The 25,136-nt window shown below is 32.7% G+C and overlaps 1 long non-coding RNA gene across 1 annotated transcript; it reads left to right on the top strand.

Annotated features, from left to right (window-relative positions):
- The first annotated feature begins 1,375 nt into the window (after window positions 1-1,375).
- Window positions 1,376-24,177, top strand: LOC123664019. Its single transcript, XR_006744738.1, has 4 exons — window positions 1,376-1,388; window positions 4,646-4,655; window positions 11,835-11,841; window positions 24,111-24,177. It is a non-coding gene; the product is annotated as an uncharacterized LOC123664019 (long non-coding RNA).
- Window positions 24,178-25,136: the final 959 nt, after the last annotated feature.

The raw sequence follows: 25,136 nt of genomic DNA, 5'->3' as shown, positions 1-25,136 counted from the left end.
ATTTTGTACTAATATTATCGACTAGATCTATCTCTGAGATTCACTCAAATAACTATTTATATTGGTAGTTACTGTATTTGTTCTGCGAATTGTAAAATAAATCTATATATTAATACGTGCACCAAAAACTTTTACCCCTTTTTACAAAAATTGCGCTGACGGAGGAGTATGAAATTTCATACACTTATAAGTTTATATAGAGAGGGAATGCAGCATACAAATACTTTTTTAAAATTATGCATAAAATATATTAAATCAATAAAAAAACATTACACACACTAACATCTATTAGACACACAGACGCATATTGTGAAGCTGTAGTCAAATTGAAAAATTTAAAATAAGTTTCTTTATTTTCATTATTTTTTGGTTTCTTTTAATTTTTTTTTTTATTATGGTCGAATTTCGACATCTGGGCGACCAATAGTAAAAATAAATATACATATCTTATAGCATACAGACACGGTCGTCTGCTCCTAGAGTAAGCAAATTAATGCCTGTTATAGGTAACAGCCGCCTGTTATAGCTATTTTTTATCTTTATAAATATTCATAGAAATAATAGGTACATGTATATATGAACAGAAATATAAATATTACACCCAGACTCAGGCGGGACTCGGACCCGCAACCTCCGGAACAGAAAGCACAAGCTGCACCAAAGGACTAGTTAAATAATGTATAGTTAATTAATTACTTAAAAATACTAAAGTATTAATTTACAAGAAACAAAACATTCTTCTTTAATCTACACATTAATATTACGCATAAAGCATTTACCATTCCTTATTTTGATATCCATATCAAATTAATTCTCCATCAATAAATCTCAAATTAGTTTGAGGTTTTCCTTAAATTAATTTCCCAATTTATTTTATCTTAAAAAACTTTTAATTGAAATTAAATTATAATTGTCATTCGATTTACATCAAAGAGATGACGAAAATGTTATCACGTTTCTCAATATCGTTATCTGATTTAAAGTGAACTCCCAATTTCCTAGCTATCATTCAAACCACGAGTCCTATCTTAGACTTGTCTTATCTCATGTATTATTGTATTTTGTCCTAGGAATCTTTCAAAGGCAAAGTATTCGAACGGCGATATTAAAATACGACTTCCGATTTCTATTTAAAGTTTAGCTTCAAAGTCTAACTATTTTGGAAACAAACCAAGAGCTCAAGACTCGAGTTTCCGAGATGTCGAACCGAACGGACGGTTTTTATGTAGCTGCTATGTTCAGATGTTATGATGAGATTTCGTTGAATGAAAACTATTTTGTTAAGAATTCTTTTTTTACTTTGTGTTTTTTACTAGTTGTACACCGTTCACACCCGTCGAGTTTCGAAATCCGATTGGACGAAATTTTTTATACCATTATCATATAAGGTAATTCATATTATGACGGTTGCAAAACTTATCAGTATTCCTCTACTATATTATGTATGTGTTTTACCTATAACACATACATAAACCTTCCTCTGGAATCACTCTACTTACTAAAGAAAACCGCATCAAAATCATTTGCGTAATTTTAAAGATCTAGCGGGAAGCAACTTTGTTTTATACTATGTGATGATACATGCATGCATTAGAAGGTAATCGTCTATCAGAAAACTATATCTATAAATAATAATAATTGAGGTAATACGTACCTAGATGCTTTAATGAAAAAAAAAAAAAAAACAAACCAGTAAGTATATGTATCAGGCGTTATAGCGACAGATTAATTCGTGCGGTAATCTGGATCAGACTTATTCTGAATTTTAAATATTGTTAAGTAGTTAATTTATGAGTATATTCTATATGACAATTTACAGGTTATTAAAAGTATTTTAGTTGCAGAGCTCAATACGAGTTTTGTAAATTAATACATTTTTACATTCATTAAGAAATATTCATAATAATTAAAATATCATTACGCAATGATGTTTGAAAGAAAAATAATATATAAATTTCTTTAGAAAGCTCTTTTATATACTCTTTTATAAACGTCTCAAGTCTGCGACGCCCTGCGCCACTTTCTTTGAGGGTATTTTAATATTTTTTTTCCCTCGTTTCAAAAGGAGGAACTTCTTTTGTAATTACGCACTCTCTCGCCTGTTTTATTTTTATTTCGGAATATCCTCAGATATAATTGTTACGAACTGCGACATATATTGTACAAAATGAAGACCTGTCTCATCCAACACAGAAAGACCTTTCATTTACCCTATTTTGACGTTTAGCGTCCAGTAAGCAGTCAAACCGTTTGTCAAACTTTGCGGGTTTGATCAAACATTTGATAGTATAGCCAATGTGACATTGGCCATCCAAGTTTTTGCAGTAGTAAAATGATTTTATTGGTTTTATGATGCAATGTTTTGCACATTCGTCACTTTATAGTGCATCTTCGACGTTTGTTTATCGTACGAACGTCAGACGACAACAATTTACAAGGCCTCTACAATTATTCATAAGCGATCACCAACGATATCTACCACAACTAAGACTAGATAATTTTGTCTCAATGTCTGCGAATTTTCTACAAAAATCCCATAAAATTTTTATCTTACACATTTAAATGCAAGTTTTGGTAAACCTAATACAAATTACGGCGCTAATCTGAAAACGAAGAATAATTTCATCTCCTTGGTTTAAAATGCTAATTATGCTAAAAATACTCGCTTTCCTTAGTGAATTTCAAATTCCTTCGTGAAAATTAAACCACAGTTTTAGTTGAAAATATATAATTATCTTGAAATCTTGGAATGGAATAAAATAACTACAGAAAATTAATTTAATAAAATATTCAAAAAGAAGAGCGATGAACAAAAATTAGAGTTGGTTAAGACATGCTTGTCGCAAAGTCCAAATCAAAGAAGGCGTTAAACATCGCTTAAGAACGAGTTAAACATTTCTCCTTTTCGTACTTTTAAAGCGCTTTACGCGGTTTCAATTAGATTGCAATACGTACTACACAGCCTTAAACAAGATTTCTATGAGGTAGCTAATATAGTGATAAGTTACAAATATTATTAATTTGTATCTTATTATTACTTCATTACGTGTATTTTCTTTCATTTTACATTCAAAATAGATTTAATTTTAACGTTTTCGTGGGACATAATAAATAATTAGCCAAACGTCATCTAAAATTCCGTCGCCCGAAAATAAAGCTGTGTGCGAACAGTCAAACGATTTTAACATTTTAATTACTGGCGACTCGCTTTGAATTAATACACGATCGTAATAATAAGGGACAAGATTCAGAGCTATTTTTAAAATATTAAGGAACGATTTGTTAAATCCCTATTAAAATTTAATTTTTGCCACGCAAACTTATTTAATCGATTATTTCATTGAAGCTGTGAAAATTTTGAGATTTTTTTTTATTTATTAAATGCAAACTTATTTTATCGCAAGGGTAGACTTGTGGATAAATAAACTCGTTATAAATTAAAACGGTTACCGGTTACAAATCTTACGATTAAGTAGCAAGATAAATGACAAGATTTTCTTTTGAATAATTTAATTGAAACAGATTAAATTAAAAGTGATTGTCCAATATTACCTTTTAAAGTCTAGCTGTTGGAGATTGATGAGATGATACTCAAGGTTTGAGTTCAATCTGATACATTGCTACATTACGGAGTGTAATTATCCTACTAAGAGTAATGATGATCGTAATTAGATATTTTAAATAGTAACTAATTAAAAATACATAAAATTATTTATTTCTTCTTTATTGTACACCCTCACAAGTACATACACATCAGCCTATCGCAGTTCACTGCTGGACATAGGCCTCCACGAGTTCGCGCCAAAAATGGCGTGAACTCACGTGTTTTGCCCATAGTCACCACGTTGAGCGGGCGGGGCTGGCTTTGTCGCACCGAAGACACTGCTGCCCGTCTTCGGCCTGTGTATTTCAAAGCCAGCAGTTGGATGGTTATCCCGCCATCGGTCGGCTTTTAAGTTCCAATGTGGTAATGGAACTATGTTATCCCTTAGTCGCCTCTTACGACACCGACGGAAAGAGAGGAGGTGGTGGCTATATTCTTTGCTGCCGTAACCACACTAACAATTACATGTAACAAATTAAACACAGTTTAAGATAGTCACAGACTGAGTAGTACAATGGGCGGTATTATTATGTTATATTTATATTCCAAACAACCCAATTTATTATTTGCAATCATTTTTTACGAAATTCCGAAATTACGCTTCGGCCTGTAATATTCCACTACTGGGCATAGGCCTCTTTCCCCTTGTAGGAGAAGGATCAGAGCTTAATCCACCACGCTGCTCCAATGCGGGTTGGCGGATATATTCCCTACTACGAGTAACGATCGCTATCAGGTGTACATGACAACAACCGGGACCGACGGCTTAACGTGCTCTCCGAGGCACGGTGGGGAGACCCACAAGGACTGCACAAACACCCAATAATAAGTAATACCAATACTTCGTTCCGTATTTTAAAATGCCTCACGGCGATGCATTTTAAATTTTAACCCTTTCCTAGCTATGTACGTGAAGCACGGATTTTGTGGACTACTGATCAGTGAACGCTTGAAACTCGGCTTCTAATGAATATAATATCGTTTCAAAAACCTAAAGCCGAATCTACTGTAATTTCACGTTTCACTGTATTGTATACAAAGGGGAACTTTTGTTTATTTTGGAGGAACAAATAATAATCTTTAGTGATATTTTAAACATCAGTTTTTTTTTAATTTTCAAGACAAAGATTAAAAAAAAAACCTATAAATAAATATTCTCGCATGATTATTAATAATAAGAATTAATAAACGCTTCACACTCAACGGATCCCCCAGTAGGATTTTCTCCTGTGTTGGGGGTTCGGAAACACATATAATACACAAACACAACGCCCCGACCACGACTAACATCTATATGGACAATACAGATGTCTGCCGTGAGCAAGAATCGAACCCGCGACCACCAGCGCAACAGCCAGTGCTATTATCGCTGCGCTAACGCGTCGTTATGAGTGTAATAAATGTATTTATATATACATATGTATATACTAGGTATATTTAAAAAAAATAGTTATAACAGTTTACTGCTACCTATAACGCAAGCATGTATGCTTAAAAACATCTAAACCTTTATAGCTCTACCGATTGTATACCACACACACACACTTCAGCCTATCGCAGTCCACTGCTGGACATAGGCCTCCCCAAGTTCGCGCCACACATTCCGGTCTTCCGCAATCCTCATCCAGCCTACACCGGCAATCTTACGTAGATCGTCGGTCCAACGGGCCGGAGGACGTCCCACACTGCGTTTGCCAAGTCGCGGTCTCCACTCTAGGACCCGTCTACTCCAACGGCCATCGGTCCTGCGACACAGATGACCAGCCCACTGCCACTTCAACTTGCTAATTCTGTGGGCTATGTCGGTTACTTTCGTTCTCTCGCGGATAGTCTCATTTCTAATCTGTCTTTGAGAGAGACCCCAAGTATAGCCCGTTCCATTGCACGTTGAGCGACTTTAAACTTGTGGACCAGTCCCTTCGTCAGTGTCCACGTCTCGGCTCCGTATGTTAACACAGGCAGGACGCATTGCTCGAAAACTTTTGTCTTCAAGCATTGCGGAATCTTCGAAGTGAAGACTCGACGGAGTCTGCCAAACTGCTGGCTTTTTTAAATGCACAGACCGAGGACGGGCAGCAACGTCTTCGGTGCGATAAAGTCAGCCCTGCGGTCACCAACCCGCCTGCCCAGCGTGGTGACTACGGGCAAAAAACCCATGAGTTCGCACCAAAAGATTGTATACATACCGATTTTTGAAAATCAACACGACTGAAGCAGCGGTTCACGTCTAGTGTAGAATAAACCTCATGTAAATTTATTAATCCAATATACGAAACGTCACGAGTTCATATTCGATTCGCACCCCTTGTTACAACTGTAACATGGGGTCTTTGACCTATTTAAATAATAGGTGGATGACAAGCTTAGAACTTAATATTTATTCAACCCGGAGTTCAGTAATATTTTAAGTAATACTTTATAAAAGCGTGTTTTTTAGTTTTTTTTTATTATTCATTAAATAAATATATATATATTTAATATAAATATTTAGTTTTATTTTACTATTATTTATTAAAAAAAATAATAGTTAAAAAAAAAAACTAAAAAACACTCTTTAATAAATAAACCAAACTAAAAAGTAGAAAATCTTATAAAATTAGTGTATTATCATCGGTCCGCTATAAGTCAAGTTGAAATGAAATCTGAACGTTTGAATTAGGTCAAAATGAAGTCCAAGGAGTCTGTTACAAACATACAAACATGTAGGTGAAGCTAATAAAAAACATGTAAAAAGGCTTTACATAGCTTAAAATAGTGCCTGTATGAACTTAAACAAATTATGGTTTACTCTTCGGCGTTTTTAAAATTTTCTAAATTAATTAATTTTTGAGGTGTAGTTTACTTGTTATAATTATGCTATTGTGGTCGGTCACAACAACATATAAATGTTTAGCAATTTCTGTATTGCCTGCTTGCTCCTCTGTTATCTCTTCGGTGCTTCTTTATTGTTCTGTTGTACTCGTAGAACCATTTTCCTTAAATTTAGCATAACCATAACTCATATGATCATAACTTAGGCGATATAACGTTATGCTATGACGGGCATAATAGATCGTATTGGCTACTTTAAAACCTTATTTTACTACCGCATAAACTACGTACAGTTTTCACGTTTATAGCTGTTTTAAAAATGTATTCGCATTAAATCCAGCGCCAGTTACAGAGAAACAATTGTAATTTTAGCTCTTCATCGATCCGGATAGATTCAGTTCACTGTGCCGCTAAAAATGTCTCCGTCGTTTGTATCGTTATTTTAAAAGCTTACAAGTTTAATAGTTTGTGCTATTATAAGTTATTTTTTAAATATACGGGCTTAAAAATCAGATAAGATGTTTAAGTCCAACTCAAGCAAACATAACTTTGTCAAGCGTGGAATTTGAATAATTTTTCTTTGCACAAGTTGACGAAAACATCGTAAAATCTGCGTTCCTATATCGGAAGAATTTCATAGATAAGTACTATCATTCTAACAAGAAATACAGGCCTTTATTCGCAGTGTGAAATTTATAAGATATTTATTATTTATATTTATTAAAATAGATTGAATAATTCTGTAATATTACTTTTTAATTACAGTATTATAATATGTATCATTACTTTATTTGTTTATTTGATAAGAAACACTTTAAGTTAAAGAAATGTTATTCAGTTAAATTTAACATTATTGTATAATTTCGCGGACAGTTGCAAATACCGGGATAATTGCCAAAACCGAGGCAGAGCCGACTTAAGCCCGCCGTGTAGCCGGTTAACCGAGTAACTCGAATGAGCCTTACCGATTTTAAACCATATTAATTACATTAGCATGCACTTTGTACTATTCCATAACTATGTACTCTTCATTTATTATTATTTTAAATTACAGTTTTTATTTTGTTTCTTTTAGTGTATTTATTTGGACAATAGAGACAATTTTGATAAATTTTTATATTCCATACAAATGTTGTTGATCTTGTGGTTAGTGTTGTTTGTTTCCAGGCTATCTATTTCATTCTACATAATCTACGATAAGGCCTCCGTATATTTACTTTTATCGGTTAAAATATGACTGATGGTACGATATGAACTGAGGTAGGGAACAGCAGAGGTATATCGTGCAATATCGTGCTCAAAATTTGGAGCAGTCTGACTTTGGAAGTACCTCCTCCACCTTACAAAAGACCACAGTTAATTTATACTGTTTTCAAGCAGTGTTATGTTCCTGTGGTGAGTAAGGTGACCTTATTTATTTATTTATTTACACTTTTTTGTATACCAACACAAAATGTAACCTGCTTATGGTGCTGCAGTCGTGTATAGCCTATGGTAATCACTTACCAACAGGTGAGCCGTACGCTTGTTTGCCGACCTATTGCATAAAAAAAATATAACAAAAAATGTAACTTATAAGTTTTTGTACGATGAAAACATTAGATTTTTTTTTTTTTTAATTATACCAGTAATGTATAAATTACTAATTTGAAAAGTACCTAACTGGTTTCAATTAAACAGTAGATCTGTCTGTGTCTACTTTATTGTCAAACTTGAAGACCGAGTTTCAATCTGGTCATAATGTGCGCCATCTGTTTTCTAGCGTCGTACGGTAGATATTTAAATAATACAATAAATGTATGTATTAAAATATTTCAAAGAAATTTCAATCGGTGATTTTTTTTAACCGAAAAAGTTACATTTACTTATATTATTATCATTTATGTTGTTGCTTGCTTTTATTTGTGCAAGGTTCCCTTTTTTTCGTTCATCGGTCATTTGTCCTCGGTATATCTCTTTGAATGTATCGGTATATCTCTTTGAATTTTAATGCAAATCTTTTTGGTAATAGAGTCACAATTTATCAGACACTTAAAGTAACCTAATCCCTTCACTTCTTTAGGGAGACCAAGTCTTAAAACTTAAATCCTAAAACATCAGATTACTTGCCACGTATCCATCAATCAAAATTGAACTCTTCGAGAAAGAGCTTACAGTAAATAATAGCTTAAAAACATGTCGCAACAAGCGTCACCTGTTGAGTTCCCGAGAAGTTTTACGGGTCAATAAAAAGGTTACCATTGAAAGTAATAAAGACTTTTGTGAAGTGCTTCAATAAATTCAAAATGGCGATGAGTAGGAGATCTAAGAGCTACTTACAAGACGTAAAATGATACTGCGTTACAAAAAATGACCCTTCAAATGATCGGTCTATTTAATATCATAATCGTTTTATCGTGACTAGACGATCCGTGTGGCTTTACCCGCTTCGGGGCTATTTTATATTCTGCTCGTATAAGATACAATGTGGTATTTTATAGGGGGTAATGTTTCTTGCAATTAAACAATGTTTAATAACTCGTTTTAATGCTCTATATTCTGAAGAAAGTAGTAACATCTGGGGAGTGGGCTGGAGAAATTCTGTTAATTGCAATTGTTTCTTAGTTGTAGATTGATGGGTAATATGATCTCCTGTTGGGTTTAGGGATAAGGTCAGCAACGCGCTTGTGATGCTTCTGGTGTTGCAGACGTCTACAAGCTACGGTAATTGCTTACTATCAGGTGAGCCGGACGCTTGTTTCCGACCTGGTTATAATTTTTTTTTATCTTATATTGGTAACGAAATGGCGTCTACAATTCAGTCTGTAATATACCACTGCTGGGCATGGGCATCTTTCGTCATATACGAGTACGAGAAGGATTGGAGCTTAATCAACCAAGCTGTTCCACTGCGGGTTGTCTATGCTAACTAAAAAATTGTTTCCAAAACTTTTCTGAAAATGTTACCAGCTGAGCATTAGAACACAGTTAAAGTGTCGGCATCCGTATTTTATTTTTTTATTTAACAAACAAACACCATGCCTGTATTTTAACTAACACTAAACTGATATCCATATTTATGCAAATATTACGTTCAGCGTCGGGAGAAGAGTAATGGGAGAATCCAGAGTCGCTGCCAACTGTGCCAACGGGCTTGTCTAAATTATAATATTAAGGCTACGATTATGACATTACATGTTACCAGACGGAACAGGCAAAACAACATCAAAACGTACTTAATTACTTACATACGTAAATTGACCTTCTTATTCAAATAGGGTACTAATTATTAGCCATTTTATAATCGTAATGTATATAAACGTTGTTTGTCCGCGATGGAATCCTAAACTACTTAACCATTTTAATCAAATTTGCACACCGTGTGCAGTTTGATCGAACTTTAAAGATAGGGCTATATTTTTTTATTTGATTTATGTAGTTAATAAATATGTTCAAGAAAAAAAAATAAGGTGATATGAAGTTCGCCAGGTCAGCTAGTTATTATTATAATAAAAAAAAAACTTGCTTATGTGAAGCTAACACCAATTCGGAACGTAGATTCTGCAGAGAAGTATCGGCAAAATATTTCGCTGTTGCTCTTCTAAGTAACTGTTTATTATTATCAATTTAATCAAGTCTGAAATTGACAAATAAATATATTTTTTTTTATGTCACTAGGTTGGCAAAAAAAGCGTACGGCTTACCTGATGGTAAGCGATTACCGTAGCTTATGGACACCTGCAACACCAATAATTGCAAAATATTCGATAATCGAACTCAACGTCATATATTCTCTATGAGCTATAGACTACTGTACTGCAGTATACAACAGTTGCAAACCGTCTTCAAACAAACTAAGTTTCCTGACATAGTTAGAGGATAACACGGCGGCCTCAATTACTGGGAGCCGCTCCGAAATAATCTCTTTAAAAATTCAAATCCCACCGCGCGTCGGTCGACTCGCTGCGGTACCATATTCGCCTGATGAACAACCGAGAATGAACCTTAATTAAGTGTAGTGCGATTCATTTTTATTTGCATACGGTGCACACATGTATATGTATATATACAAACGGACAAGCAAAATTAAACCTAATGCTGTTTAATTAAGGTATATTTTCGTTTTCATTCTAAATACAGTAATGAAACCAGCGACTAATTGAGTGCTGGTGTTTTGTATATGCGCGAAATCGGATAAACGTTGTTTGCATTCGAGGGTAGATAGAAAAATGTTATTAAAAACGTTTAATATTCATTGTTCTAAATGATTTTGGGGATTTACCGTTCCGGGTTTTTCACTATTTTTTGTTTGTAGTTAATAAATATAAATAATAAATTTCAATTTTATGTATTATAATCTCAGACCAATTTGACATTTCTTTATTTATTTTGTTCGAATCTGTGCTTGCATATGTAATGAAAAGAAATATGCTATTATCGCTTCATCTTGTAATATCCCACTACTGGACATAGGCCTCTTTCCCCATGTAGGAGAAGGATCAGAGCTTAATCCACCACGCTGCTCCAATGCGGGTTGGCGGATATATTCCCTACTATGAGTAACGATCGCTATCAGGTGTACATGATAACAACCGCTACCGATGGCTTAACGTGCTCTCCGAGGCACTGTGGGGAGATCCACTAGGACTGCACAAACACCCAGACCACGGCAAACACCTGTATGGCCAATACAAATGTTTGTCATGTGTGGGTATCGAACCCGCAACCGCCAGCGCAACGGGTACAATCCGTGGCTGTGACCGATGCGCCAACGCGGTGTCAATTTTTTAAATTTAATTAATATGTTATTAATTAAATTTAAGAAATGTTTTTATAAATTAATAATAAAAAGGCACACAGTTAAATTGCCTATAAAATCAAATCATAGCAAGGCTATAATCATTTTTTAAAACAATAATTATATTTTGTTTGTTTTAGTAACAACAGTTTATTTTGTAACTTTTGCATTTTTGTAGGAATGTGTACAATGTACATATCAAATTGAATGAAAGGATTTTGATAAAGTGTACACTAGTAATTTTATATTCCTGAGAATATCTGGAGGCTGTAATAAGTCTTGCTACGATTCATATTGATAACATATAGTACTCGTATATAACTACAGACAGAACCTTAACACTGTTAAATTTTCTATTTATCCTATCCATGTTAATTTTAAAGTTGAGTCAGACTTACCCTCTTTCAGTAATTTTATCAAAATTAAAGATTGTATCTGAAATTATTTTACGCCGGGGTTCTTACCTGTCATTCAAGATAAAATCGCCATCAAAAAGCTAAACCATATAAACTATGTTATGTATGTAACTTCGCAAGGGTTATAACATTTCAAATATGTCCTGAGAAATTTCCTGTACTAAAAATAAAAATTTAATTTAATAATTAACATAGGGTTAGACCACGATTTCTCTTAAATGAAAAGAAAGTAGGTTAATAGAAATGAAAATAATATTTGTTATTGTAATACCGATCACAAAAATTATGATTTCCCCTAACTGTACTGACTATTAAATCGTAAAATCGAGTGATACGATTATAAAAAAAAAAATTAGAAAGACAAGAAAATTTAAAGTGCAAGCGTTTGACGGTTCTCAAGACACGACAACATTTATCTGATCAGCAAGTATATTATAGTTTTTAACTTAAGAGTGGCAACCCTGACACGTAATCCGAGCCTCATATCGTCCCCAATGAGATTACCGGGACGTTTGCACGGATATTTTTTTTTGTCTCATTCAAATAAAAGTGAAATCCCAAAAAATACAAAGGGCAAGTAACAAAAACGAATTGTCGCTATTTGCTTCTAGTTTTGGCTAATGTGAGACTCTCCGTCTATAAGGGTTACTACACACTGAGGAATAGGTATTATTTAAAGTGATTATTGTAAATTGTCTTGAGTATTTTTTTTTTTTGAACATTTGTTAATTTATTATCATTTCTTAACCGATTTCCAAAAAAAGGAGGAAGTGCTCAATTCGATTGTATTTTTAACCGACTTCCAAAAAAGGAGGAGGTTCTCAATTCGACTGTATTTTTTTTTTTAATGTATGTTACATCAGAACTTTTGCCCGTGTGGACCGATTTCGACGAATTTTGTTTTAATCGAAAGGTGGTGTGTGCCAATTGGTCCCATTTAAATTTATTTGAGATCTAACAACTACTTTTCGAGTTATATCTAATAATGTGTTTTTACTTGACGCTTTTTTCGTCGACCTACGTTGTATTATACCGCATAACTTTCTAATGGATATACCGATTTTGATAATTCTTTTTTTTGTTGGAAAGGGGATATTCCTAGTTTGGTACCGTGATAAGGAAACTAGGATCTGATGATGGGATCCCAGAGGAATCGAGGGAAACTCTCGAAAATCCGTAATAACTTTTTACTGGGTGTACCGATTTTGATAATTTTTAATTTAATCGAAAGCTGATGTTTATCATGTGGTCACATATAAATTTTATCGAGATCTGATAACTACTTTTTGAGTAATCTTTAATAACGCGTAGTTGCTTGACTATTTTTTCGTCGATCTACGTTGTATTACTTGTCGATGTAATTGAAGTCGGTTTTTTTTTTCGTTTGCGAGCAAACACAATTATTTTATGTATGTTGCCTTAAAAATTTTGACTGGGTAGACCGATTTCGATGATTTTTGTTTTAAATGAAAGGTGGTTTAATTAAAACAATCTCGCTGATTGAAGTCAGTTTGTTTTTTCGTTTGCGCGCAAACAAAATTTTCTTATCAATTAAAATGTGCATGGTTGTAGAGTAACTTGTGTGTATTATCTAAAATATCTTCCAAATTATAATTGTTATTGAAATATTTCTATTATAATAATATTATGATATTTATTTTATAATAAACGAATGTATCACGAAAAATGTACAAAATCTATGGTGTCTATTTTATAGTAATTTTTAAGTTTCAATCACTTTTTAATTTTTTAGCTATCCAGTTTATGTTAGATTCCTATAAAATAAAAAAATAGTTTTTCGTTAAACTTCCTTGGCTTTCATTAAAAATTTACTACAGTTAATAGTCACGAGTGTATAAATACGCAAGTATATACATTAAAAATTATATTAATTCGTACCTTTTCGAGTCCTAAAAGTTGAGTACCCGTTTTATTATTTACTGAAAAATAAAGTAACAAAAACATGAAATTAAAACTTTTTTGTCCGCAACAGAATGGGGCGGTATATTACCGTCCTTTCTTCGTCGCTAATGGGTGGCACCCCATGAACACCAAACTGCCCTTATGTTTAGGGTATTGTCCATTTTTTGTTTGATCCACGAAATAAGTCTTCATTCGCTTGACAAATTTAGCCACTGTGGCCACAAATCTTTCTATTGTTACCATTGTTTGTGGTCCTGATTTATTATAGCAAAGGTTTTTCTTGTATGTGTTCAATTTTACTTAATTATTTACCTTCAAAATATCGTAAACATGTCTATTACTTTCGTATATATTTCGTAGGTAGATAATATAATATGACTTAAGTCTGTTACAAAGAGACGTCTGAAAGAGTTCCATCAATGTAATTTAAGAATATAATTCGGAGTGGATTGAAGGCATGAATATATGTATTCTACTAAATATCATAATATTGATGCGAACTTACAAATGGAACAGTAGCCTTATGTTTCCCCGAGGCAAAAAATTACCTAATAAAAAAATATGCTTATTATTTACAATGTAAAGAATAAAATTGTCTTTCAAGGGCTTACCTTTTAGTTGGTATATAAATAAGATTTATCTTATTTATACGCCAACTGTCATCTTTGTTACTAAACGGCAATCTTTACCAGGCTCGAGTTTTTCTAATTAGATAAGTGCGTGAAGACAAAAAAAAAACAAGAATGTTCTCAATTATGAACAAGATACTAATATTGCATCCGAAAACTTCACATAGCATAAAATTTCAGTTCATCCAAAAACGATTTGCTTACAAGTTAAATAACGGAATAAAATTCGTATCCAATAAAATAAATTCTCAATGTTTAGTTAGGAGGACGTGCGCCTTCCTCCAGACATCTTTTTAAACTTTTTTCCCTATACCCAGAAATTCCTATTTGTGAAGTTCGTAAAAATGTGCCCATTCACCGTTTGTGTTTACAATACTACGTCTATATCGCCTCGGGTCCGGTAATTTGGGATTTCTCGCAAATCATTCTCTCGTTATTTGGCAGATGTCTTGAGCTGAAGGATAGAAGTTTTTCTTGCTGAATCTTACATACGACCGTTACTTAAACTTGTCAAATTAATTTATTTATTTTTAAATATGTTTTAAGATTTGTGCTGTAGCTTTAATTTTAATTCCATTTCCGTTAAGATTGGGATTTATTTTTGTAGGTACCAATATTTGTATTAAGTTTGGATGTTTGTTCTTTTAGATCAGTCTTCCTCTCTTACTCTGCCTTGGTGAACACGCTAAAACCCTTACGCCGGAGTTTCCCTTTGCTGGCATAAATATAGATTATTTCAAAATGATCGTCAATTTTGATAAATAACAGTGGAGTACAGTACGTCACTAGATTAATTTCCAATTCTTTTCAATACAATAAAAATAATATAAAATATGCTTTTGCCCAAATACTGGTCATTTACGGGGTATTTTAGTTCACTTCACTCATGTTGTGTGAAAGTGTGTTGTTGTGCCAATGCTCAATCTAAATAAAGTACCTACTTTTACTAAGTGGAAGAATTTAAGCCCAGTCTTCCGCGTCGCGCATTACATATTACTCAAAACATGATTCCATTTTTTTCTGAAATAGGTAGACGTCATATGATGTTACATAAATGTTAGGTACTCTGTGTTAATAAAAAATGTATTCGATAACATATTTTTTTTATCAATAAAATATAGTTAGTACCTACTCTGTGTTATCACAGAGTACCAAATATATTTTAAATACGTTAAGCATTTAAAATAACAAAACCATTGTTATCTACCGCGGTCGACTCGTCTCAGCTGTTTGCAATTTACGTGTCATATCTTATACCCATTGGGCAATCTCGGTATACGTAATAAATCATCCTAAATAACCCAAAGCACAACTTCGAAGCCTAAAATTTTCTTTTTAAAGTCTCTTTAAAACTTTTAAAACAAAAACATTTTTTGTAAAACAAACGTCATTTATGGATATCATTTCTCAAAAGTTTTTTCGTTAAAAAAAGTAAACGCAAACACTCCGAACGTCCGAAATTCAATTTCAATTTCATTGTTTAATCTTTTAAATTAGTTATTCAAGTGAAAATGCCACTCTGATCCCTCTCGAAAAGGTATCCGTAATTTGGGGAACTTTCGCGTACATTCTGGTAAATCTTCGCAAGGACATCGAGGAGTTCCAACGAGCTGGCTGATAGATCCAAGATTATGGCCCTCTTTAATATAGATTACGATATTTCGTATCGATTTTTGCTATGGGTTATTTATTTCGATTACTTTACTTTATAACTTCGTGCAGTTAATTTGTCGTGGTCTTACTCGTCACTGACACTTTTCTGTTATTTGTTTTTCTATACAAATGTTATAACGGTGTAATCGCACTTAATTTTACTTTTATAAATTACTAGCTTCTGCGCGCGACTATGTCCGCGTGGCTATTTAAAAACTGCGATATTTCCTGAGATACTCATTGAAATCAAATTGTGTAAAAGGCTATTTTGTTTTAAATTAAATACTTGTGATGAATAACGTATTTATTTCGATAAGGATTAATATCGTGTTCATAAAAACGTCTTCGCAAATAATGCATTATTTTAGAACAAACTTGGTTAGCATGAAAAAGGTTTTAGTAAGCCAACCTTAAAAGATAGATATATGCTGTTGCGGACTTTTTTTTTGAACTTTTAAAGAGGATCGATTCTGTTCTACATGATTTTTGCGAAACTTTAACTGTTTTCACAGCGCACGCAGCGGAAGCTCTCAAAAAGAAAAAAAAACCCCCGATTTTGAAACATTCTTCATTGGTTCTCCGCTTCTTTTGGTCTCAGCGTGATGATATATAGCCTATAACCTTCCTCGATAAATAGACTATCTAACATTAAAAGAATTTTTCAAATCGGATCAGTAGTTTCTGAGATATTAGCTTGTTTAAACAAACAAACAAACAAACAGACGAACAAACAAACAAACAAACAAACTCTTCAGCCTTATAATATTAATATAGATAAGACATTAAAAGATAACTTTTTATCACATTGTTCACATACATGTTTTTTTAATATGTATGTTTGTATACAGTAGTATAATGTAAGTCATAAATATATTTTATTGTAAATTTAGTACAAATAGTGTAGTGATTTTTTAAATGATACACTTTCATTGTGGAATTTGTTAGTATTAGATTATTTCTGTAATGGGTTTTCGTTAATTTCATTATGTGCAAGTTAATTAATTCACTCGTTCAAACTTCTGAAGTGTCAAACTAAATTTAATTTAATTTAATTTAATTTAATCATGTTAAACTTCATTTATTTGTGTATTTTGACGTGACACTTTCGTAAATTATTTGTTAAAATACACAACTAAGTTATGGCAGTTATTTTGATATTTCCAACAACTCGTACAGGGAGTATCACAATTCAGAACATTTAGTCAAAACTTCGGATATGAACTTTATTAAATGTTTTTTTTTTCTAAATATGATACGAGACAGCTGAATCAGGATAATAAACTTCTGGCAAGGACGCGTAAGACATCATTAAAAGGTATATAAGTTCTTCTTTTTCCTTGTAATATGTGGGAAAAAGCTTATTGTTAGTTGTTCTTAATAGTCAAAGTACATCTGCGATATATTTATATGGTTTACTTACTTGCAATTAATTACGTATATATTTGTATAACAATTTCTATTACTTTTAAGTTAAATATCATTTACCCGTATACTTCTCAGAAATCATGTTTTAATCACCGTCGTTTTATTTATGGTAAATTAAACGACTCTCACTTTATAAGTTAAAGTTAAATGACGCTAATGATTTATACGTTTTAAAATAAATTCACTTATGATTCATCTCAAAATATTCAATTACCCTCTTTCATGAAATTAAAAAAAGCTAAAGTAAAAGTTCGTTACAGTTAGAGAAAAAACACGAACTGAAACTCGAGTTCAGCAGAGCAAGAAACTTGGTATAAAGTTTGACCGGAAAAACTCTAGGCTAGAATAAATTTTTTGTTAAATTGTATTTCGTACAAGCTTTTGTATGAGACTTTGGCCTAGAGATCGATACTAAGCTTCTGATTTTTTAAATGTTGAAATTAATCATTTTTACTAAGATTAGTTTCCCAGTTTCATGCGCTATAAATGTGTGTGTATCACGGCTTAATTACAGTTGTTTATATAGTAACTCGCTGACCCCGCAAACGTTGTTTTGCCATATATGTTACAAACCCCCTTAATCCCCCCCCCCCCTATAACTTAGGGGTATGAAAAATAGATGTTGGTCGATTCTGAGAATACCCGATATGCACACAAAATGTCATAAAAATTTGCCTAGCCGTTTCGAAGGAATATTTTAACTAACATTGTGACACGAGAATTATATATATCTATAATATAAAAATGAGTCGCTGAATGTGTTGCTAAGCGCAAAACTCGAGAACGGTTGGACCGATTTCGCTAATTCTTTTTTAAAATATTCCTTGAAGTACGAGGATGGTTCTTACGGAGAGAAAAATTCTAAAAAAAAAAAAATTTAAATTTCCTGAAAAAGTCTAAAAACAACACTTTTCTATACTCCCATACAAAAGATTTGTGATAATACTTAAAAGTCAATTTGAACTTTAATACCATACGATAAAGTTTGTGTTAGGCGATACGAAGTTCGCCGGGTCAGCTAGTATATATATATATATACGTATGTATAGTATAGGTATACTCAATGTTTCGGTATATCAAAATTATCACTTTTAATTTTGTGCAGTAGATTTTGCTTGTTATTGAAATAAATAATTATGTAAAATACTGAAAATATTTGATTTTGCTTCACTTGTTTTTTATATATATTTTTTATATTTATTATAACTGGTTCGTCAAACATGCGTACGACTCACCTGGTGGTAAGCGATTACCGTAGATTATAGACGCCTGCAACACCAGAGGAATCGCAAATGCGTGGCCGATCCTAAATAGTTAATAATTCAGGAGCTCGTGTCACCTTACTTGCAACTGGAACACAATACACTGCTTGAAAGTAGTATAATTTAGCTGTGATTATCTTTAAGGTCGAGCTGCTTTTCTAGTCGACTGCTCCAGATTTTGAGCAGGATATTTCCTGCTGTGCCTGTGTTGTATTATTATGTTATTATGTTATTCTAGATTCAGATTCATGGGTATTTAATCCCTTTAAGCCCTTTTTACCCCACCGTAGCTTCCGTCGATTTACATTCGCGTTTGAAGAGTGATAAGTGGGACCTATTTTTTGGAATTCGATATTGAAATAACCAATAAATCTGTAGTAATTTTCTATGAAAATTATAAACTTAAATTGTTAACTTTGTAAATAACTTTATAGCAATTTCAATATATAAATACGTTCCAAATTGATTGTCATTTTCACACAATTTACCAAATTAAGTTCGGCTTAAAACATCGTGATCTTTGTAATAGAATTTGAACCAACAACTTGTTGATTTTAAAGTTCAGAATGGATTGTCGCTTTATAAAGCTTACGTCCAACTTTAGCCATTTTGAGGTAAGAAGAGTATTAGTCGGACAAGTTGTGGAGGTTTTCGAGTTATCTCGAGTATTCGTCTGAGTTATTCGGAATTTCGACTTTGTTATTTTACTGTTAGAGTTGTATTTACGTTTGATGTTGTCGGAGCTAAACGAATTCGCACGGAGTGCAGACGCTCGGCGCTAACATTTGCTTTGTAAGTTTTCAGTTTGGTTTCGATAAACTTTAAGTAACTTGTACGAAAACGCTTGGTGATATGAAATTATTTAAATTTCTTATTTACTTTAAGTCATTACTATTTTTAATAAACAGATAATAATTATTTTTAGGTTTGATACTTGAGATTTTTTGGTATTTGTTAAGAATTAATAAATGAATTAGGGTTAAATGAATATGTAAATGACGCCGCGTTGGCGCAGCGGTCACAGCCATAGATTGTACCTCCCTGTTGCGCTGGCGGTTGCGGGTTCGATCCCCGCACATTACAAACATTTGTATTGGCCATACAGGTGTTTGCCGTGGTCTGGGTGTTTGTGCAGTCCTAGTGGGTCTCCCCAGCGTGCCTCGGAGAGTACGTTAAGCCGTCGGTCCCGGTTGTTATCATGTACACCTGATAGCGATCGTCACTCATAGTAGGGAATACATCCGCCAACCCGCATTGGAGCAGCGTGGTGGATTAAGCTCTGATCTTTCACCTACATGGGGAAAGAGGCCTATGCCCAGTAGTGGGATATTACAAGCTGAAGCGAATATGTAAATGTTCTATGGCTGTGTTTTTTCTCGGTATCGTTATCCCTCTTCACCATATCGGTTTGGTTTCACGCTGGATCCACCACGCTGCTCTACAGCATGTTGATAATAATGATTTCTTTACCTTGAAAAAAGATAGCCGTTATTTATATATTAGAACAACTAGCTTGTTGCAGAAACAAATATTTCTACAAATATAAATATCCGATCCGAGCGGGAATCGAAGCCACAACTGCGATACATTGGAATTGTTACCTACATTGAAACGATTAACGTATGTTTACTTAAAATAAATTTGAAATACAACAAATAACAATAAGACTTAATAAGAGCAGTTTTATTGTACATATTAAAATTTAACAGACATTCCTAGAACGCCATTTTCAAGCTAGCTATTATTTTTAATTACATCAATAAAAACGTAAACAGAACATACCACACGCTTAATACGGGATTATGACCGCGTGTACTTAGAATCGGTATTTTGATGTCTCTAGGAAAAGAGAGAACTTGCTCTGATTCGAATGAAACAAATCGCTCACTTAAAGAACGGCATTTTAATGAAGGCTCGCATTGTGCAGTCAACAATTATAATATGACACGTCATTATGAACCTTTTCCCGCTTGCTATAAGAATTAAATTGAAATAAAACGTTTACGGTTTTAAACTGCGATGGCGTGTAAGGAATTCAACCTTTCAACTAGTATTTTCGCCTTTGTGATTTCTTAATGCTACGTTTCAGTTTGTGTAATTACACAAGTGAGTGAATAATGTTTTAGTTTTTTTGTTTTCTTTTTTAATAATTAATATAGCAATGTGCATTAGCCGCGTCTTGCTATTAAAATTGATCAGGCGTGTCATTCGAAAGATATGCATTTATTCAATATATTGAAACTACTCTACGTTTTCTTACTAGGAGAAATCAAATAATGATTATTATTCTCAGAAAACATTATAAAATATACGTATGTATATATTATGTTTTAGGGTATAAAAAATAGTTGAGTAACTTCCAGAATCATATATTATTGTAGTACAAACAGTAGTATGCAGTACATTATTATTTAAAATTAAACAAATAAAAAATGGTGTTAAATATTATTATATTAAAAAGGTTTTTTTTTTATTTCATGCATTTGTCCTTATCAAGAAAAACTTAAATGTAAAGAGCAGAAGTCTTAAATGTGAATCATTTCACATACAAGTGTAAAGTTAATACTCCAAAGTATCGAAGTGTGAAAGCCAGAGATTGCTATATGCAAATAAATTATTTGAAATCAGGTAGTTACCATATAAATTTAAAATAATTTCTACACACTTCGTAAAAGCCAAGAAATTCATAAGGAAATATGAAGATGTTACCCCGCCAATCAAAGTAAACACTGCCCCATATCCCTCTCAACACGCAGAAAGACGTTAGCATAAACATGGGGCAGTTACAACCTGTCAGTTACAATAACGATGATTACCAACCCTTTAATTAAATACGCCTATAATTTATATTACTCAGTATCGTATATTTGTTTATGGACATTAATCGCCATCCATTTGAGTGTAGCCATTTGGCAACAAGCTTTAATCCGTCCCGTATAATTACGAAAGTTAGGTACGGGTCTATGGGGCATAGACAACTTAATTCTTTTTACGCTAAATGGGCTCAAAATATAAATAAGTTTCTTCATGAAGCACTAAAAGTTTTAATATAATATATTTTTTATTTTAATTGGGGATTTTTTATGTGGATGCGTTGCTGTTGTAATTAGAATCTTATGACTATATAATTATTATTATATATTATAGAATTTATGATTATAGAGATCTAATCCTGAACCCCTTTAAAGAATAAAAAAAGTAAAATACACATAAATGCCACTGCATTTAAATAGATAGATAATAATCACGTTACCATATTTCACCCCTTAAAGAAATAAATTCATAGAAACTTGTTTATTTATCTTTGATGATATCCAAAAAACGTGAACTTTAGCTTCAAAAATGGTTGAACGGGCATACAATATATCATTTCCCTTTTCACCCCTTTGAGGAATATCCGAAAATGCGAAAAGAGCATTTAATATAAATACCCAATACCGCATACAATTCGCCGAAGTCCAACGAAGTATAACGAACGCTTTGCGCGTCTCCTATTTATATTTACGAATAAGTCGAACAAAAGCTCACGAACTATAATAATTTCAATAACTCTCGACGATACAAAATACAAATTATTAACCGATGCTCCCGCGACATGCCGTCCCGTATTGATATTTTCATTTGGCGCTTCGCCCAATGGCTGATTTAGTTTTTGATATATCGTCGCGCCGCGGCGTTGCTTGACATTCGTGATTAATGCACGGCGAAAAAAATATATCGATGTTTTACGTTAATCGTGATTAATAGACATGTTGTTGATTGGCTGTACGACTTCTGGATTCAGAAATAGTTTTTTACTTGTATGGGCAATCAAAGGTTGGGGCAGATAAAAATTTTAATTTTTTAGCCCTTGCTTTCTGCTCCGGTGGTTTTGGGTCGACTTTTACTTAAAACATAAACATTAAGTTGCTTACCTTAGAAATAAGTATGTTAAGTACATTTATTTATTTATAATACTTTATTGAATTTTATGATGTATCTAATTTTTTTTAAATAATTTTGATACTTTAAAGCTTTTTTTTAAATCATTGTAAGCATATATGCATTTGAGAAATATTACTCAGAAGAAACATAAAGAAATCCAGCTCGTTTTTTAATGTCACTCAATAAGAAGGCTAGCACTACTAGAGCTTTGCTACGAGTGTGATCTCGTTGAAAGTCGACGACTTCCTAATTCAACGTTTGCTAACAGTTTTTTATAACTTTATTTTCGAACGTCAGAAGACTTACAAATTCATTGAATGGATAATGTTAGAATTGAGCTTTATTTAAAAAAAAATCTCGTTTGTTTTATACATCTTCAAAATGTCACGCCGAATTTCACAAAGTTTAATAGTTTCCTTATTTTTTTGTCACGTAACTTTACCTGTTTTATTTCCGACTTTTTCGCCCGAGCTTGTTTGATATTGTTATTGTATTTGACATTGACGTGATTGTTTTCCTCTCCCAAGTCACCACCCTACATTCAATATACTTAATTTTAACTGACGTCTCGCCGCACCTGATAATAAACTATTGAAACTAAGTTTTTTATATAAGATTTTGAATAGTTTTAGTATTGAAACTAAAATCTTACTAATTTAGTGTTAAACTGGCAAATGATTATTTCAAATAGATACAGTGATTCCGAAGATAGATAGATTCTATATCAAAATTTAGTTTTTAGGTATCATGGGATATATGGACTTTGAACATTGAACATGAGAAGTAGGTAGGTTTGAAATATCCTCGAAAGAATAAAATTATTTGGTAAAAAAAAATAATGCCAATATGGAAACTGTTTTTGTACAAAGCCGACAAATTTTTACGGAAAAATTATTAATGTATTGAATAAGTTAAAAAGTGATTTAAAATTGACGTAGAATGTAGCTTAACATTCACATTGTACACAGTATTATTAATTATATGTATATCTGCCTTTTTGAATTCGATAAAAATGGTTGCCATTGTTTATTAAAATTATATTTCAAATATTAACAAAATTATTATTTTTCCAAATAAACTAACAAAGATTTTAAAATTTCTTTTAAGCACTGTGACGTATTAATTGTCAGAGCACTAGACGTGACGTCGTGAGCAGGTTCAATACCTCTTATTTCATATTATTTAATATCGACGCTATCTTGGAAAAACTTTGTGACTCTAAGGGCATTTCAAAAGTGTTAAGTGGTTGAAATATCTTCCGAATATTAATAATATTTAGTTACTTTAGTGTAATAATTTTTGTGTTCAGCTTTTTACATTATTTAAAAAACGCGTTATTAAGAAAATTGCTGAACACGTAAAAATCTGATACGAAAAAAATTGTAAATTTTTACCAAGTCCTGTATTTACATATGTAATCAGTGTTTTTCCAGCTTGTTTCATCAGCTTACGTTAAAAGCATAAATTTTCATTATAATTACCATAACGTAAACAATGTTTACGGTAAATAGCAGTCCGCTTTAAATAATTTTCTTTAATTTTGAAAATTACGATGCTTTTCACTTATTCTTGCTTTTATTATATAGCTCATTAAAATCGCTAAGTAAATAATAATAATATATCCTGTAATAATGTATCTTGTAAATAATTTTGTAATAATAATATGTATATATTGTGGTGTAATAGCACCCGTGACGGAGAAAATGAGAAGCAGTAGGTTAGTGTGGTATGGGTATGTAATGAGGAGGGATGAACTCTATGTTGGTAAAAAAAGGATGAGGAAAGAAAGGAGTAAGCGCTGAAATGACGAATAATAGAGAGGAATAGAAGACGAAAACATGTTGTGCCGACCCTACATAAGTGGGATAGGGGCAGAGAGATGATGAATAATATATCTTGTACACAACGAATGACCAACATTTAAAAAATTGAGCACTGTACAAAAATTGGCCTGTGAACTTACATTATAAACCTAGATGTGCATGTGATGTGATGTTGACCTTGCGAACTATATCGTGATATAATATGGCCTTTCTTAGTAAGAATTAATGTAAAACACTAAGAAACAAATAAAGAAAACTAAATTTTCTTTGCGCACGCTTGATTTGGGGAGTAAGTAAGCTGGTTAATGCGTGACGAGAGCGTTACGAAAAGAATGATCGAGTGAAGCGAACGGAAGTTGAGAGGGAGATATGAGTTAGATGAAGCTAAAGAAGTACTTCAGTCGTGTGGTTGTGGCACACTCGTTTTTTTATTATTTTTCTTTATTTGATACTAAAAGATACGTAGGTATTCCATAAGCCGCCATCGTGACTTACATATTTAATTTACATTTTTAAATAAACGAGTAAATAATATGCTAATCAAAATACGCTCACCGTATCTGTTCCTAATGCACGAATTGTCTTTTTTTTTTTCGGTTTAAAAGACAGCAAATCAACGCACGCACGAAAGACGTTATTCATAAATGCTAATATGGATTTAGCGGACGATACCGGGGGAATACGTGATGTTAAGAAATGCCTCTTTACGGCTTATTGGTTAGGGTTGACGGGGAAAATTCTAAATTCTATTTACCCTATCTAGAGTACGGTGCAGGATAACTTCTTTATACGAAAAAGTTTGCTTACAATATTTTAGTTAATACGACTAGCATTTTTATATGTATTATTTCTTATTACAATATAACCAATGTTGGAACTATTCTTATGT

This window comes from Melitaea cinxia, chromosome 21 (assembly GCF_905220565.1).
Source record: "Melitaea cinxia chromosome 21, ilMelCinx1.1, whole genome shotgun sequence".
Lineage (NCBI taxonomy): Eukaryota > Metazoa > Arthropoda > Insecta > Lepidoptera > Nymphalidae > Melitaea > Melitaea cinxia.
Note: the sequence above shows the minus strand (reverse complement) of the source record. Positions and strands in the feature narration are given on the sequence as shown.